The sequence below is a fragment of the Sarcophilus harrisii genome, chromosome X (genome assembly GCF_902635505.1).
Source record: "Sarcophilus harrisii chromosome X, mSarHar1.11, whole genome shotgun sequence".
NCBI classification, from domain to species: domain Eukaryota; kingdom Metazoa; phylum Chordata; class Mammalia; order Dasyuromorphia; family Dasyuridae; genus Sarcophilus; species Sarcophilus harrisii.
This window is the reverse complement of record NC_045432.1, coordinates 57,054,624-57,072,179: the sequence shown is the minus strand read 5'-3', so window position 1 is coordinate 57,072,179 and position 17,556 is coordinate 57,054,624. Positions and strand designations below refer to the sequence as shown.

Below are 17,556 nucleotides of genomic sequence, written 5' to 3'. Positions count from 1 at the left end.
CTATAGCAGTGAAACATAAATTCTGGTAGCTTCAAGTTGGAAAGGCTTCTAGAAGGTTCTAGCAGGAGGCCAGAGGGCAGCCTTGTTATACTCAAAGAAGGCTCAATGCTAGAAGTCATTTTTCTCCTAGCAATTTGTGAAAAAAATCTACTAAAGGCATCAAGATAGTATGCCATGTGTCAAGGGAGGAGTGCCCTCACTGATGAAATGCCAGGCCCTCAGAGCAATACCTTACCAAAGGAAGTTCTTTGGTCTTCTAGCTCACTTTCCCCCTTGTTCTGAGCAGAGTCTGAGGCATAAAGGGAAGCATGGCCTGGGGGTGAGGAGACTTACATTCAAGACCTGTCTCTGATCTGTGCTGGCCATGTGACTCTGAGAAAGTCACATGATCTCTCAGTGTCCAAGGCAATTCTCTAAGACTAGTTGTGTCTAACTCAAATAGAAATGGAGGTCACTAGCCTGTACAGAAGGATCCCTGTGGGTCACAGATGAACTTCATCTTAAAAAGTGAATTTATCTTTGTTTTATTGTGTTTGTATTTATTTTGTTCAATATTTCCCAATTACATTTTAGTCTGGTCTGGGCTAAACATGAGAGTGATGGGCATCCTCACGCAGTCACTTCAATTTCCTCACTGTTAAATGGGGATAATAATAATCCCGACTTAAAAGGTTATAAGGATCAAACGAGATATTTGTAAAGTGCTTAGCACGGTACTTAGGACATACACTCTTGTTCCTCTTCCCTTCCTTTCCCCAATGGCCAATGAGTAGGCATACATAGTAGAAGAATCGAGCCATTGACCTGCAGAGTGGTAAAAGACTCAGAAGAAGTCCTCCAGATGGTTGGGTGGACCTCCTACTTAGGACTTACATGAGGATATGGATACAAATCACCCAAAATACAAAGAGACGGATGGATTGTGATCTGTATAATTGGGAGTCCATTCAAATAAGTCACTGAGCTTGCAGCTCTGACCTGATCCAATCCAACAAGCACTTATTAAGTAGTTGCTGTGTGCCAGACAACAGGCTAGGCACTGGGGATACAGAGGCAGAAATGAAATAGCCCTTGTCTTTGAGGAGCCTGGAGTATTGAAGAAGCATTTGCTCATGCTAGATTGTGGGGAAAACACTCAAACTGGAAAGTGCCAAGTGTTCCTTGTATAGAAACTATTCAGCTCTGGAGAAGGGCTTGGGCTACCAGGGTAAGGGCAAAAGTCCAGCTCTAATCCGGAACAACATGGGGCCCCTCAATGTGCTATTTGGAAAATTCAAGACCATAAAGACCATAAACAGCACTTGGCTCTCAATTCTCCTGCATATGGATTAACCATGCTCCCATGATCCTCCTTGGTCCCCCAGCTGCAAATCTTTTAACCATTTGGTCCCTCTCTGGCATCCCCCAGAATAAGCCTAGCCAAGTGTACTGCCCCTGTGTGCTGAAAGAAACCTTTCAGTTAAAAGAAAAAAAAAGAGAGGGAAAGAGAGAGGGAGGGCAACAGTTGTTTCCCATGAATTCTACTTTATAATTTGGTTTAGAATAACAGGTAAAAGACAGATGAATTTAGTTCAACAGATGCAACGGAACTCTCGGGGGTGCTTTTAAATGGATAAAGCCCAGCATGCAACAGATCGGGAATTTGCAGAGAGGCACACCCGCTGTGCTCCCCCACCCCCTTCCAACTCCCTGGTGTAGAACGGAGGAAAGAGTGTTAGATTTGGAGTCAGAAGACTTGGCCCTGAGCACCAGCTGGGATGCTCACTGACTCTGTGACCCTGGTCAAGTCAGTTCACCTTTCTGAGCCATAAGGATGGATAATCCCCAACTCTAAAATGGGGATAATGTAATAATACTTACACCACCTGCCTAGCACTTAGACGGTTGGGAGGAAGGCACTTTAGAAAACGTAAGGTTCTAAAGGAATGATATTTATAATTGGGAAACAGATTTTGGTTTGACCCAAGGAAAAAACTCCCCAGTCACCAGGGGTGTCCCATTGGGAATGGGCTGCTTTGGTTTAGGGAAATCTTTTAGGTTTGGTTGTGATTATGTTGGTAAAATGCTTTGCAGACTTTAAAATAGAAATATCTGTTATTCTTGTGGTAATATGTTTGTCATTGTTTACCAGCCCTGTGTTTGTATAAAGGTAAGGAGCTCCAGGGATCAAATGAGCTAATATTTGTCAAGTAGTTAGTACAGTGCCTAGAACAAAGTAGGTACTTAATAAATGCATATTTCCCTCTTCTCCCTTTCTAGAAGATGAAATCCCTTCAGCTAATTCAGCTCAACCCCCCTCATATAACTCATGCTCTTAAAGAGTTACCCAGAATAGTGGGGTCAAGCAAATAGAAAGGGGACCATTAAACTGTACATATGGATCCTTGTAGGCTGCATATTAACTTAGAAATCAACTTGTTGACATCATCTATGATGTGCTGTATTTTTATTTAGTTAGGTGATACCCAATTACAATTTAATCTGATTTTGCCATACTTGGGAGTGTTGAGGGCTTAGACCATTGAAAGGTTCAATGATTTTCTTCTTGTTCTTTTTGTTCTTGTTCTTGTTCTTCTTTCTCCTTCTTTTCCTCCTCTTCCTTGTTCCTCTTTCTCCCTGTTTTTCTTCTTCTTCTTCTTCTTCTTCTTCTTCTTCTTCTTCTTCTTCCTCTTCTTCTTCCTCTTCTCCTTTTTTCTCCTCCTCCTTCTCCTTTTTCTTCTTCCTCCTCTTCTTCTTTCCCTTTTCCTCTCCATATATAAAGGAAAACACATTTTTCCTATAACTGTAACTCCCAACCCCCAGATTAAGAATCTCGAGGTAGGAGCACAAGGATGTATATTAACTTGCCTAAAATAATGACCCCAAATCCTTACCCCAAACCTCTTTTGAGGAATTTGTATAATTCTTTTATTTTTTTTTTCTCTCTACACCCTTTTTCTCACTCTTTCTTCTTGTTGCTTCTTCTGGAAATGAAAGATTCCCTTTGATCTCATCTGGCTTCTTTTTCTAGAGTGAAACGGTGTCATTTGCCCTAGACAATGATAAAATCCTAAGACTAGATTTGGGAGCATCTAGACTCCAACTTTCAAAAATCACCCATTTGGCATCAAAGCATAGTATTATCTCCTTTTGTTATTGTTATTTGTTTGCTTGTTTTTTTCTTTCTCTTGTTTTTTCCCTTTTGATCTGATTTTTCTTGCACAGTATGATGACTATGGATATATGTTTAGAAGAATTGCACATGTTTAACCTATATCAGATTACTTGATGTCTTGGAGAGGGGGGAGGGGAGGAAGGGGAAGAAAAATTTGGAACACAAGGCTTTGCAAAGGTGAATGTGGAAAGCTATCTTTGCATGTATTTTGAAAAATAAAATACTAAAAAAATTTTTAAAAATCATCTACTTGGTTAGCAAAAAGTGAGCCAACTTCTTCCAGTTGTACCAGCTATGTGACCTCGGACCAGTTACTACCCTTCTCTGGGCCTTTTTTTTTTCCTTCATAAAATGAGAGGACTAGACTATGTGATCTCTAAAGTCCCTCCTAGCTGTGGCTTGAAAATCTTAGTACCTCTAAGGCAAGAAAGCTGAGCTTTGATATGTAACTTTTCTCTTCCCAAGCAATTCATCTTTCTCCATCCCTTTTTAGCTTATAACACTCCTAGGAGGTTGATAGTGCAACTATTATCATTCCCATTTTACAGATAAGGAAAGTGAAGCTGAAAGAGATTGAGGGGCTTAGCCAAGTCACACAGCAAGTAAGTGATAGACTTGGAATTCAAACCTAGGTCTCTTGCTTCCAAGTATAGCTCTTTCTCCATTGTACTGGACTCCCTAAGACCAATGGCCATCTTTGTTTTACACTACTTCTGTCTTTATTGGGAACATAATAAATGCTTAATAAATGTCTGTTCGAGAAAAATAGACTGAGTTGGTATTTCAAGCCTACTTTTAGTTGCCAATTTCTTTTCAAAATTTAAGTAAACCTAACAACCATAAACAAAAGCAAACATGGAAAACAAAGGTTAAGATCTTGTCCAAATTCGTTGGCCTTTTGTAAGGCAGAACTAAAAGAATGAACAATAAATAAGCAAAAGAGTTGATCTGGGTCTGCATCTCCTTCTAAGCTATCAGAAATTTCATCACTTTGAACTCATTTTCTTTTTTTTTTTCTTTCTTTTTATCTTTCTCTCCTTCCTTCTTCCTCATTTTCTCTTTTCCTATGGAAACTTCAAAAAATGTAGCTTCATGAAAGCTATGAGTCCATATGTCATATGTTGTTGTTGTTCAGTTGTTTTTAGTTGTGTCTGACTCTTTGTGAGCACATTTGGGGTTTTCTTGACAAAGATACTGGAGAACTTTACCGTTTCCTTCTCCAGCTCATCTTCCAAATGAGAAAGCTGGGGCAAATGGGATGACTCTCCCAGGGTCACACAGCTTGTAAGTAAACTGATTTGAATTCAAATCTTCCTGACGCTAGGTCCGATTCTTTATGTACTATAGCTGCCCTAAATGTCCTATGAAGATCAGCTGATTGGATTTGGGGATATTTGGGCTGGAAAACATATTCAAAGGAAACCTGATAGATGTCCTCAAGTATTCAGAAGGGTTGTCATATGGAAGAAAAATTAAACTTGCACTGTTTGGTTTCCTTTTCGGTTCCTTAATCTCATGGATCATCAGTGTGTATGAAGATCTATTTCTGTTTATTTCAAACAAGATATCTTAACATAAGTCTTTATGAATTTCCTTGTGTAATTTAAGCTTCCAGTTTCATAATTCAGGACAGATAATCAGGCAATAAGCTTTTATTAAATGCTTACTCTATGTTCGGGCACTCTGCTAAGTGCTGAGGATACAAAGAAAAAAGCAAAACCAGCCCCTATCCTCAAGGACCTTGCATACTAATGGGAGAGATGAGAGCTAAACAATTAAGTATCTCCCAGACAGATTCAGAATAGATGGAAGGTAACAAAGCTGAGAATATGGGATTAGGGCCACAACAACCCCATGGATTGATCCCAGTTGATGGTGCTCTCTTCCCGCCTTTGATCATTTTCTTTTTTCTTCTCTGTGCCCTGTTAGAATCTACTTCAAGAATACAAGCTCTTTGAGTGCAAGGATGGTTCCATTCTTGTCTCTGGATACTTAGCAGCTAACACAGTGCCTGGCACATAGTACATGCGTCCTAAATATTAGAACTGAATTGGAATTTCCAAAGAGAGGCTGATTTCTGCTCAATGTAATGAGAACAATTCCCAACAACTAGAGTGGTCCCAAAATGAAATGGGCTGCCTTGAGAGGGAGTGGGCTCCGTTTTGCTGGAGGTCTCCAAATAGGGGCTGGAAAACCACTTGCTAGAAGTGCTGGAGTGGGGACTCCTGATCAAGGAGATGCTTGAGATGGACGTCTTCTGAGGTCCCTTCCAACCCTTAACAGATGTCTAATTCCCCTGGCCAAGAGCAGTCCCACAGGGGCCCAGTGGGGTCCCTGCTAAAGTTGAGTCTTCCTGTTGCTTCTAAGCATTGGGGTGAGCTGGGGAACTATGTTATATGTTAAGAGTAATCTAAAACGATAAGTGTATTTCCCAAGTGAGATGAAATCTATATAACAAAAAACATGTATCACTGTATCATGGTACAGTGGAAAAGAATACAATTTGGAGTCAGAAGGCATGGGTTCAAAGCATAGGTCTGCTACTAACTAGCTGTGTTATCTTGGACAAGTCTCTCTATGTCTTGGGGCTTCTTTTGCCCCATCTGAGGTCCCTTCCAGCTCTAACTCAGTGATCTTATGAAGCATTCTGTCCCCCCACTGATTGGTCCGTATAATGCTGTACAATCAAATGTACAGAACTTTGGATCAGAGTGACCAACCACAGAGACTAGTAGAGCACTTGATGGAAGGGACAGCAGAAGTACGCCAATGGCCTGGGCTTCCTTGCCCCTAGCCGCCATCTCTCTGGAGGTCCATGCTGCCCATTTCATTTGAGGGCAGCTATGTGGCACTAGAGTAAATAGAGCATCATGCCTAAACTCAGGAAGACCTGAATTGAAATCTAGCTTCAGACCAGTACTAGTGTGTGACCCTGGGTAGGCCACTTAACCTCTGTTTGCCTCAATTTCTCAACCTAGCAATACAAATGCTCATTCTCTTTCCTTTCCTATTTCTACCATCTCTTTATATCTTTTCAGTGGTAATCTACTGCCCTCTAGTTCTCTCCTTCCCATTCCTTGATAGCATCCTGTGGCTCATACCACCAGCTGTTGCCAGCTGCTTCACCCAGTTCCCAGGCTGGCACCCTGAGTCAACAGACATGATCACCAGCAGTGCCAGGGAGACCAGGTGGGCAAAGAAAAGCCCCTTTACATCCCAAGCCCTGAGAAATCTTTTCAAATGAGCAAGGAGAAACTTTGCCAAAAATCAAACCTGGCTTCCCAAATCAAGTTCTGAGTTTGGGAACTAAGTCCTGTTGGCTATTGAAATGGCAAGGATTCTGATGTTTTACAGATGGAGAATATACTTTTCTCAGCCTCCTCCCAGGGCTGCTTAGAATGAGACAGGTCAGCATGCCTGCACACATATGGTGCTACAATTGGCTTTAGGCTCCCAGACCCCGGAAAAAGGCCATTTTCTTGGGGGTTATGGGGTATATTCCACACCTATTTCACTTAGTTTGAGGGTTCTTGCTAGTCTGGCCCCTTCTTTCTCTGTCTGATCCTGGTTGATGTATCAAAGTCTCAGATATATGGTGGAAAGAAAAAGTGAAAAAGGGCTCTGTGTGTGTGTGTTGAGAGTGAGCAACTGAACTCTGACTGTGCCCCTAACCAGGGAATTCGACCTGTAGAACTGCGTGAATTGGGGTGGAGTGAGATCTGCTCATAACCTCCAGATATTGGCTGCCTGCCCTTTTAGCTACATTTTTTGAGCAAATGACAGCCAGGAAATAACTTACAAACAAACTTGGGTAATTAACCCTGCTTTTGCTCATAAGGCAGCTTAGTGTATTGGCCTTGGACTCAGGAAGATTTAGTCCTTGTGATACAAACTAGTTGTATCATCCTGGGCAAATCACTTCCTGTGTCACTGCCCCTAGAAAATCCTGGGAGTTTGGAGGATGCCAAGTTACAGACCAGTATTTGGTGAAGGCTAGTTGCCCACTGAGAATTTCACACCTGCTTTCTCAGCTTTAGTGCATCTCACTCCCCCTCACAAAACACTCTCTGGTCCACCCAAACTGGTATGCCTACTGTGCCTTCCACAGCACAGTCCATCTCCCAACTGCACACCTTTGTCTGGCTGGCCTCCACATCTAGAATGCTCTTCTTCCTCATTTCTGCCTCTCCAAATCCCTAAGTTTCTTCCAAGTTCAGCTTGCGTGCCACTTCCCACAATCACAAAGGCTTTCTGGAGCCTCCTGACTGCTAGTGTTCTGTTCCTCCAAATTACCAGGCATTCATTTTTGCAGCTAGTGATGCATGTATACATTGTCTTCCTCCAATAGAACATGAGCCCTACAATGTCAGGAATCGCTTCACTTTTGTCTCTGAAAATGGCACAGGGCACACAACCTTTAAAAAAAATACTTCTTTTTTGATTGACTGATTAAATCCCCTGCCCCAGTGAAATCACAGGGACAGATTTTAAAAAATGGGAATCAAGTCACAGAGATTTTCCTTTTTAATGTTTCCAGAACTATTTTTCTGTTCCTTTTAGAAAAGATGTAAATGGACACAAATATTTCTCCACATGGAATGAAATGATTTCTCCTGTACAGATACTTATTACCTTGAAAGTCTGTGTACAGTATGACCTGGGTCATACTTTATTTATTCTGAGAAACAGTGCTGTTCTCTGCAGATCACAAAATGTTCTCAAAGTTGTACCCGAGCCCAGAATTGGAAGAAGTTTGCCGGGTCCCCCATACCAATTGGTCCTTCCTTCTCTGGAAGTCTGAGCGATGACTCTAAGCGACCCCAACTGCCCCCTTCCTGAATCTTGTCCTCATCTCAATCCTGATGGTAAACATTTCCACAGGGCTTTACATACACAATCACTTTTGAACACCTTCTTCCATTCGCCCTGCCCGCAAACCTGCACACTAGGTAAGGAGGAGAGAGATCAGGGCCGGTGTTGTAGTTTCACTGGTAGAGAGAATTCCCTCTACCATGCAGGTCAGACCTTTTCTGCAATTGCCGGGAGCACTGAAAGGGGCCAGCCAATGTGTCAAAGGCGGAACTTGAACCCAGGTCCTCCCTAGCTCCCTGGTCCTCTCAGCTCCCTAGCCACTATGCTTTTATGACTTCTGAGCTAGAGAATACAGGAAACTTTGATAGATGAGGAAATGAAGGCTCAGAGTTTCAGTGATTTGCCCCAGACCACACAGTTAGTATAGATAGAGGCAGATCTTCCTGACTTCAAGTCTAGGCACATCATGTACCAAATGGCAGACTATTCTCCCAACTGTTTTACCGACATGAGCAGCTGACTTAGAGTTTTCGACTCCATTCCATCTCCTGTCATCATCTCAGGAAGTTCAGGATCTGTGTTGGTGATCTCTCATCCATCCCAAACTCATGAAGTCGTCAATTTCATCCTCAATGCCATCTTTCTCCATTTCACCATGCCTGAGTCACAGCCACCCTGCATCTTCTATCCATCTCATAGAAGAGCTCCTCTCGTCTGGTCTCATCTCATTTCATCTTGTCTGGTCTCCTCTTCTCTCCCCTCTTCTCGTCCTTTCTCTCATGGCCAAGAGCTTCAAGTATTCTCTCAGTGCGGATGATTCTTACTCATCTCTGAGGCTTTAGACCTTTGATATCCAACTGCCTACAGGACATTTTCCCTGAATGTCATTCAACATGACACACATTCAACATGTGTCTTACATGTTTCCTCATCATTTCTCTTAAACTGGTTCTTTTTTCAGATATCACTGTTTCTCCCAGGGGCACACCATTCCACCACTCGTCCTTGTCCAAAATCCAATGTTATCTTTGACCCTTTCCTCTCATATTCAATCATTTACTAGCCTCCACCAATGTTATGTCTAAGGTCTCTCCAGTCTCCCCTTTGTAATTCCCTCAGCTATCACTAGAAGAAGACTTATCGTTTGTCTAGAACACTGTAATACTCTCCTACCAAGTCTTTCTGCCTCTTCTTTCTCTCCAATCCAATCTGGGTTTCATATTGCTGCCAGAATCAGTCCCCCTATACATACACCTTGTGATGTCAATTGTCTTCGCAAAAGTTTTGGAAAATATATTTTTTAGCCATTTCTTACTGTCTGCTGAGGAGAATTCAAACTACTTTGCATGCCATTCAATGATCTCCAGAATCTGCAGCAGAACATCCTCTCTCTTCTCATCTCTGTCTCTTTGAATCCCTGGTTTCCTTCAAGGCTCAGCTCATTCTGATTGCCTTAGTTATTTAGTGCATTCCTTGCTCTTCAGAGGAGAGCATCTAGACTTGTCTGTTCAATATTGTACCCCTTCCCCCACTGAAATTCAATTCAATTCAATGCTACATATGTGTGTATGCATAATATGTATAAATGGATATGTATATATGTGTGTATATGTTTGTGTGTGTGTGTGTGTGTGTGTGTGTGTGTATACACACAGACTTGTATCTATCTATCAATACCAAGTAGGAGGTGCTGCTTTGGACAGAGTGCTTTGTCTGGAGTCAGAAGACTCATCTTCCTGAATTCAACTGTGACCTAAGATACAAATGTGTGACCCTGGTAAAGTCACTTCACCCTGTTTGCCTCAGTTTCCTCCGTTGTCAAATGAGCTGGAAAAAGAAATGGCAAACTACACTATTATCTCTGCCAAAAAAAATTTCAGATGGGATCACGATGAGTCGGACGTGACTGAGAACAACTGAACATACACATATCTATATATTTATATCTATACTCGAGAAAGGCATCACAAAAGGGGAAGCAGGAGCTATATGTTGAAGAAAAAGTAGGACTCTAGAAGGGGAAGATGAAGAGGGAGTACTGTATATTCTAGACAAAGGAGGTACTTGTGCAAAGCTACAGAGATTGGGATGGCTAATTTGAATGGAATGAGAGTGCATGAAGAGAAATCAGATGAAAAAAAATCAGTGGGAGCCAGATCATGGAGGAGTTTGAATGCCTGAGTTTGGAATTTCCAATAGAATATAAGCTTCTCAAGGTCAAGGGCTGTTTCTGCATTTTGTCTTTGAGGTTCCGGGACCTAGGTGAGCGCTATTTTTTAAGGTGGGTGTTTTGCATATAGCTTTATATAGTTAAAGCATATAGCAGTGCTTTAGAAACACTCAAAAGATTGAATTGTTTTATCATAAGGCTATTAAGAGAAGAGGGGGAAAGAGTGAAGAGCTGCAAACAAGTCACCAGAAGGGCAAAGGGTTCTGTTCTTGGAAGTCAAATGGATGATATCTTTGGTATCAAAGAATTAAGAAGTACCTTTGACTAATTTTTTTTAAGTTTAAGAAGGTCTACTTGTAATCTATTTTTTTTGGAGGGGGGGGGAGCATCCTCTGATATTTTATATAGAACGACGAAAACATTTTCCTCCTCCCAATGAGGACAAAGGTGTGTTTAATTGTCCTGGATTGCCCAATTCCTGTTTCTACCATGACCAAATGAATTGGATAATCCCTTAACTCTTGGAGCACTTTGGCAAATATGAAACCAACCTCATTTCCGGCACCATTAGCAGAGCAGCTGATGGTTTTTATTTTGCTAGTAAAATTTTAAAGCAGTTTTACTGCCCTATTGTGTTAAAGATAATTCCAGTGCCCTTTACTGGGAAAGGGAGGGGTTGTTTACAAATCTGCACAGCAGCTCCTTGATACTTAAACATCCACTAGGCCTGTCCCAATGCCAAATGTGCATTAGTCTCAATAGCTTTTGTCTTTTTGGAAGAAGAGAGGAATCTTATTTTTTAAAATTCAGAATGAAAAAAATGTTTCAACGGTTTGGCAGAATTTTCTCATTAGGTCTCATTTAAGAAATCAATTTCACTTCCTGTCATCTGCTGATGAAAATCTAAAAAGGCAAGAAATAGACTCCTAAGTCCTAGGGCTAGAGGGGACCTTGGAGCAGAGAATCTCATACCTGGGAGGGACCTTAAGGCAAAAAATGGAAGCGCTGGAAGAGGTCTTAGAATCCACAATGTTGTAGCTGGAAGGGACCTTGGAAAATCTACTCCTGTTTTCCCATTTTTTTGAGGAGGAAACTGAATCTTAGAAGAAGGGAAATGACTTGTCCAAGGCCACCCAGCTAGGAAGTGGTAGACTTAGAAGGCCTAGACTCTAGTCCTGGTGCTACCACTAACTAGCTAGGTGGCACTGGGCAAGAGCTTTTTAAATTTTAAAACCTTGAGTTTCATACTCAGACTTGCCCGTTGGTTGATTGGTTAGCTGGCTGCTGTTTTTCCTTCTTGAAGAGGATCAAAATGACATCACCATGTTAGAATAGAGTTAGTATGTTCCATTGTAGCTGATCCAACCGATACAAGTTCAGAATGCTCTGCCACAGGTCAGACACAAGTCATCTCTATGAACATTTGGGGGGGAACTCTCTAACTTTGTGCATCTTGCATTTCTTCTGAGCTAATTCAATTCTGCTTTGTTCACAGAGCACAGTACCTTCTCTGATGAGGGTACACCATGCTGGGCGGTCCTGTACCAGTGTCTCCCGTGTCACACAATCGACTCTAAAGTTCTTAAGAGACACCTCAAGAGCATCCTTGTATCGCTTTTTCTGACCACTTATAATCCGAATGATCCTGAGTAAGCCATTTCATCTCCTTAGCTATAAAGTGACAAAGACTGGAACTGCATGAACTCTAAGAGCCTTTCCTTCTGTGATCTCTGACTAGAGGCAGTAAGCGGCACCCAAATCAGGCTATATTTCCCAAAGGCAAACCCCGATGGGGACTCCTAGGGACTGGGGACCCACCACAGGTTGCATAATGCTCTTCATTTCTCAGAGGAGTAAACCAAAGTTAAAGTCATCAAGGGTAAGTGTGTAAGTCAGGCAGTTCAGAACCAATCAGACTTGGGAAGAGGATGTCTGCCCTGGTCAGGAGATAGGGCTGCCTCCTCAGTCTCAACCTGGTATTTCAGACTTCCAGGTCTAGTAGAAATATAGAATCAAGCAGAGGAAACAATCTTCCTTCCTCCCAGTCTTTGCTCACTTAATTACAAGGTGCTTGCCACCTCCTCCCCCTCAGCATGTATGGTTCCATCTGTGTGGGCGCTCTCTTCTCTGACACAGATAACAGCTCCTCTACATTGCCAGAGCTGGTTTTATGAGCAATCGTCAATGAAAATTCATCACTTAGTGGCTGGATCTCTGGTGTTCGGTGGGACCTGTGAGGCAGGCCCTTTATTGGCAGAACCTTTGAAAGGCTGCTTTTGCCATGGGAGCAGACACCGGAAGGGATAGCCAGTTTGGATATCAGGATATCCTTGAAAGCACACCAGAAGCCATATGATCCAACCTTCTCCCTTTATAGATGGGGAAATCGAGGTCCATGGAGGTGAATCTCACACAGATAAGAAGTGGCAGAGGCAGAATTCCAGTCCAGATAACCTGGCTCCGATCTCATATTCTCTCCTGCCATCACCAAAACCCTGCCCCTGAGCACATTCCTTCAAGGTTCAGTTCATGGACCAAACACCTGTTATACTAGAACTGCCCTCATCTCTTTGTCCCTGGTTCTTAGTGCCCTCCTTCTCCAAATCGCTTCATCTTTATTCTGTCCAAATTTGGCATTATTCTTCTATGTCCATTCTATTGCCCACCCAAAGGAATGAAAGTTCATGGCAACCAAGTACCATTTCCTTTTTTGTCTTTAAATCCTCAGCACCTAGCACAGTGCCTGGCATATGAGACATGCCTAATAAATGCTTACTGAATGGAGGGATGAAAGAATAAATGGATGGGTGAGTGAATGAATGAATGAATGAATGAACAGGAATGAAGGATGGCTGGACTATGGGAAGAAATTCCCTATATTTAGAAATCACCCAGGGGGGGTTTTACAATGAGCTCCTTTCACTTTTCTTGATGAATATCATCTGAAAATCAAGATGGAGAACTGGAAGAAAACCTAGATGTAGAGAATTCCAACACCTTAACTGTTTAGATGATGATACTGGGGGTGGACAAATCACTTGCCCAAGGTCACACCGGTGGCAAGAAGAAAGGCAGTATTTGGATCAAGCTGTTTTGCCCCAGTACTATTTTCCTGCTTATGGTAGGCAGCACAAGCATAGTCATAAGTGCCCTGTTTGAACCATGACTCTCCCAGATAACTCACCCTAGCCAAGGAGGCCAATTTCCTTGGGCCTTGAATTTTCTAGATGGCAAGTCTAAAGGGCCATAGTGAGGAGGAAATGAAATTCTGGCTCTAAAAGTATTCTGTCATTCAAGCAGAAATTGATATTGTAACCCAAAAGATGGGAAATTGCTCCTGGGGCAATTGGGCCTCCATCTCTGGCCTGATGCTCAGAAGGGCCCTGGAGCTACTTCCTGGACTAACAGACACGAGGATGCCTATAGTTGGCCTTAGGTCAATCATGGGTATAAGGAGGAGAATTCTCTTCCTTGAGCTGGGCAGCCTCTGGGGCACCAAAATGGCATGACCCTGTGGATAGGCAGCATAGTAAAAGTATGTTAAAAATCCAGCCTCAGATACCAGCTGGGTGACACTTAACCTCTCTCTGCCTCAATTTCTTTATCTGTAAGTCTAATTTGTTCATCACTCTTAGATTTTCAGCAGAAATTTTCCTCATGGAACAGGTCTGATGACCACTATCAGGGTATGCCTCTTAGCAGTAGACAACACCAGAGGCCGCTGATGACCACTATCAGGGTATGCCTCTTAGCAGTAGACAACACCAGAGGCCGCTGGTTCTGACAGAAGGGAGTCCCTGATGATTCCATCTCCAAGGTTTTCATAGGATTGAGAGCTGGAGTAATGTCATTAAATCATCTAGTTCAACACTCTCCTTTGATGGATGAGGAAAGAAAGAGGCCTAAACTGGGGAAGTAACTTAATCTAAGTCGGAATGTCTGGAGGTTGTAGAGCTGAGATGAGAAGCCGGGTCCCTTAGAAGAGTCTTTTCAAAGCCAACTGGCAGAACAATTCAGCCTCCCACCTTTTGTCTCAGAGAGCTGATTTTTATGATCAGAATATCTATCAGGTGATGGGTATTACACATCCTGGACCTGGGGATGGACCAATGGTGTTCTGCCTGCCACATAGCTTTTTCCCACATACCTGGGAATTCTTGTGGCTACCTTTTGGCTCACTAATTATTTAGCCCTGCTAACTGAATAGAATAACAACAATAGCAAGAGCAGCAGCAGCAGCAACAGCAATAATAATAGGAATCACCACAACTCACTTCTATGAAGGTTTGCTATTTTCTCCTTCTCAGGCAAGAATAGAAAATACTAACCAGCAGTCCTCACTTGGCCCAGTTGACAATGGGGCTGGAAAGGATAGGAGTGCTCTTGGGGGTTGGGGGTGCAGCATTACTTCCTCCCAAGGGAGAAGTCTACCCTTCACTTTCTCCTATGTTATGCAGCTCTCAGCCCCCATCTCTTCCAGCTTGACTCATTTTGTTTCAAATTAAAGGGAATTTTCATAGATGGTTCTCTTGAGAAAACTAGTAAACTGACCTTTCTGTTGGGTCCAAACAAATTCAGGCTGTTTTAAGTGTTTACAAGCTACAAACTGAAGCCCAATTCCTTCTATTCACTGTTGATGTTTTTTGTCTACTGCCAAATATTCTTCCAATAGATAAAGCTTATCTACAAAGAACAGAACAGCAGGAATCTGTCCTATTTCCCTTCTCTCTCACATTATAAAAAATGGTTTGTTTGCGTCTTTATGCCCCCACCCTCCCCTCTTTCAAAAGCAGAATTTTACCAGATAGCCTTGTGGAAAGCAGAGTTTTAATAATCCAAGTGTCCAATGTATAGGGTAGGATGTGAGGCAGCATCAGCCATGTGGATCGGGGTCCCTAGACAATATAATTCACCCAATAGAGTTTTTCTTATCATAGATAAAATTCTGAGTGGGAAAAAAAGGAATGGATGCGAAAGTAGAAAATACACATTAATTTACTCTACAGATGGCAAAAAGAAGAAAAGCCATAGTTACATCCAGCACTATGGACCAAAACTTGTCTTGCATGAGCATCAGCTCGCGTATGTGATAATCAGTCAGATTGCACATAGCCACCTTGCCGGGGTGGGGGGGGGGAATCCATTAGGGCCATTTTCTGAACATCAATTGCTTGAGAACCACTGGGAGAGAAGTTAGAGAATAACCTCCCCCCCCCAAATAGGCTAAAATTCTCATCTCCCCAAGGGCCCATCTACCCCTCAATAGCCACTCAGCCACCAGACTCACCCCATGAAGACAAATCCAGAGGAAATGATCTCCATGGCCAGTACAGGATCAAGGTATTCCTCAAAGGTCCCCGGGGAGCTAATGGACCGAGTAGGTCCCCGGGCCCTATGGAGGAGGAATCTTGAGTGAAGGCTCGGCATGGCAGAAAATAAATGAGGTACCTACCTTGTGACTTTCCTTGGCTTTCTTGTCCAGCGAGCCCTCCCCCCACTCCCCAAGGGCTCATCCGACAGCAAGTCCAACCTGACAGTCTGATCTGCGCATCGATTCTGGCTCCCCGGCTCGAGAATGACTGCAGGTCTTCCTTCCCTCACCAGAAAAAAAGAAAGGAAGCTCACAGCTCTAAACCTCCTACCATATTATAAAACATGGTAGGGAAATGTCAGAGTGAGATCTACAAGAGACTGAGTGCACGTTGAGCATTTCCGTTTCCCAGGGGGCAGCTCCCTCTCTCTGATTAATGAGGCTGGGCTGGGCCCTGGGACCATGGGATGAGGCCATACAGCTTAACACTGGGGGAGGGGGGAAGCGGGGGCACAACTATCTTTTCTATTTATAAGGCCAGAGTGTATTGTCTTCTAAACTTGTGGTCACATTCAGTGTGGGTTTGTGGTATCGCCCAACCTCCTTGTTTCTGGGGATGGGCACTGTGGCTGGGTAAATTTTGGTATGTTCCACTGAGTGAGCAAAGGCTGTACGTAGGGTACGCCGAGTTCCCAGCAGCCCTCGGGTGCTTTGGGTTTCACTTCTCTCAGGATGGATAAGAAGTGACTCTCAAAGAGAAGAACAGCAGTGTTTCCTCCCTAGGTCAGGACTTAGAATGATGGAGATGCAAGAGACCTTATCTAGATCGGCCCCTTCATTTGACAGGAGATGATGACATCCAGAGAGAAAGCAGCAGAGGCAGCATTCCTCTGGCTCCAAATTTAGCTCTCTTTCCCCTATGCTACCCTCAAAGGGGTCTCAATTTGGGGGCAGCAAAATATTTCCTCTCTTTCCCAACACTGATTTAGAATTTACCTAGACTGGTCCTTCCATCCCCATGGCCCTTGTATCAGAGACTCAGAGTGGACCCCCAGCTCTCCCATCCTCCAGAAGTTATAGATGCCTAGAGGTTCTCAAACTCCAGTCTGCCTAACTTGAGACTTAGGAACATCTTAGAACTGAGAAGCCTCCAGGCATGGTGCCCATGAGGAGGGTTGCAGCCCTGACCTATGGGCCTCATGAGTCACCACTGTGACCCCCTAAGCCATAGAACAAAGCATGGGGCATCTGGGTCCTGAACCTGTTCTTTGATTTCTACCACTAAGTTTGGAGAAGAAGACAGGTTTCAGAGGACTGGTCGAGAATGTATTATTCAAGGCAGAGATGACCATATTTTTTTTTAAAAAAGGGTTTATGCTTATATAGATCCCACTCACTAAAGTGTCCTTCCTTCCTTTCATCTCACTCATCTCCTCACCCATGTGAGCCTCATAGTACTGTAGATCTGATCCTAGGCTCCTGAAGATTGTTCATGGAATAAAAGCCCTAGGGTATTGGAGAAGCCGGGAGGAGGGAGTAAGAGGATTGGAGCCAGATTGTGGAGAGTTTTCAGAGCTAAGCTAAGGAATTTTCATTCTCTTCCAAGGGCAATAGGGCTGAAGGCTTTTGAGCAGGGGAATGACAGAGTTGTGTTTGAAGAAGGTGATTTTGACCGCTTTGTGCAAAATGGATGGAAGAAGGGAGGGACAAGAAGCAGGTAATTCAACCTAGGATTTGTTCCTTGATGTTGCTAGAAATCATGCCTTGGTGGAAAGTTTTCCTGAGTTGTTGTGGCCTAATAGGCTTATCACCTGAAAAATGCCATTGGCATCCAGAGAAAGAACTAGAGCAATTGAGTGAGAATCAAAGAATACTATTTTCATTTTTGTTGTTGTTTTTTCTTTCTCTAGGTTTTTTTCCTTTTGTTTGGATTTTTCTTTCACAACATTATTAATATGAAAATTGATTTTAAATGATTGTAATGTATAACCTATAGCAGATTGTTTGCTGTTGCTATCTTGGGGAAGGGGGTAAGAGGACGGAAAAAGTTAGGAACTCAAGATCTTATAAAAATGAATGTTGAAAACCATCTTTACATGTAACTGGAAA

The 17,556-nt window shown here is 42.9% G+C and overlaps 1 protein-coding gene across 1 annotated transcript in view; it reads right to left on the bottom strand.

The window, feature by feature from the left end:
* The window catches only part of GPR174 (G protein-coupled receptor 174), a 41,713-nt gene extending 25,696 nt beyond the window's left edge, over nucleotides 1-16,017 (bottom strand). Inside the window, exon 1 of the mRNA XM_023507041.2 lies at nucleotides 15,589-16,017. The gene's annotated coding sequence lies outside the window, so the exon portion shown is untranslated. The remainder of the gene's footprint in view (nucleotides 1-15,588) is intronic.
* Nucleotides 16,018-17,556: the final 1,539 nt, after the last annotated feature.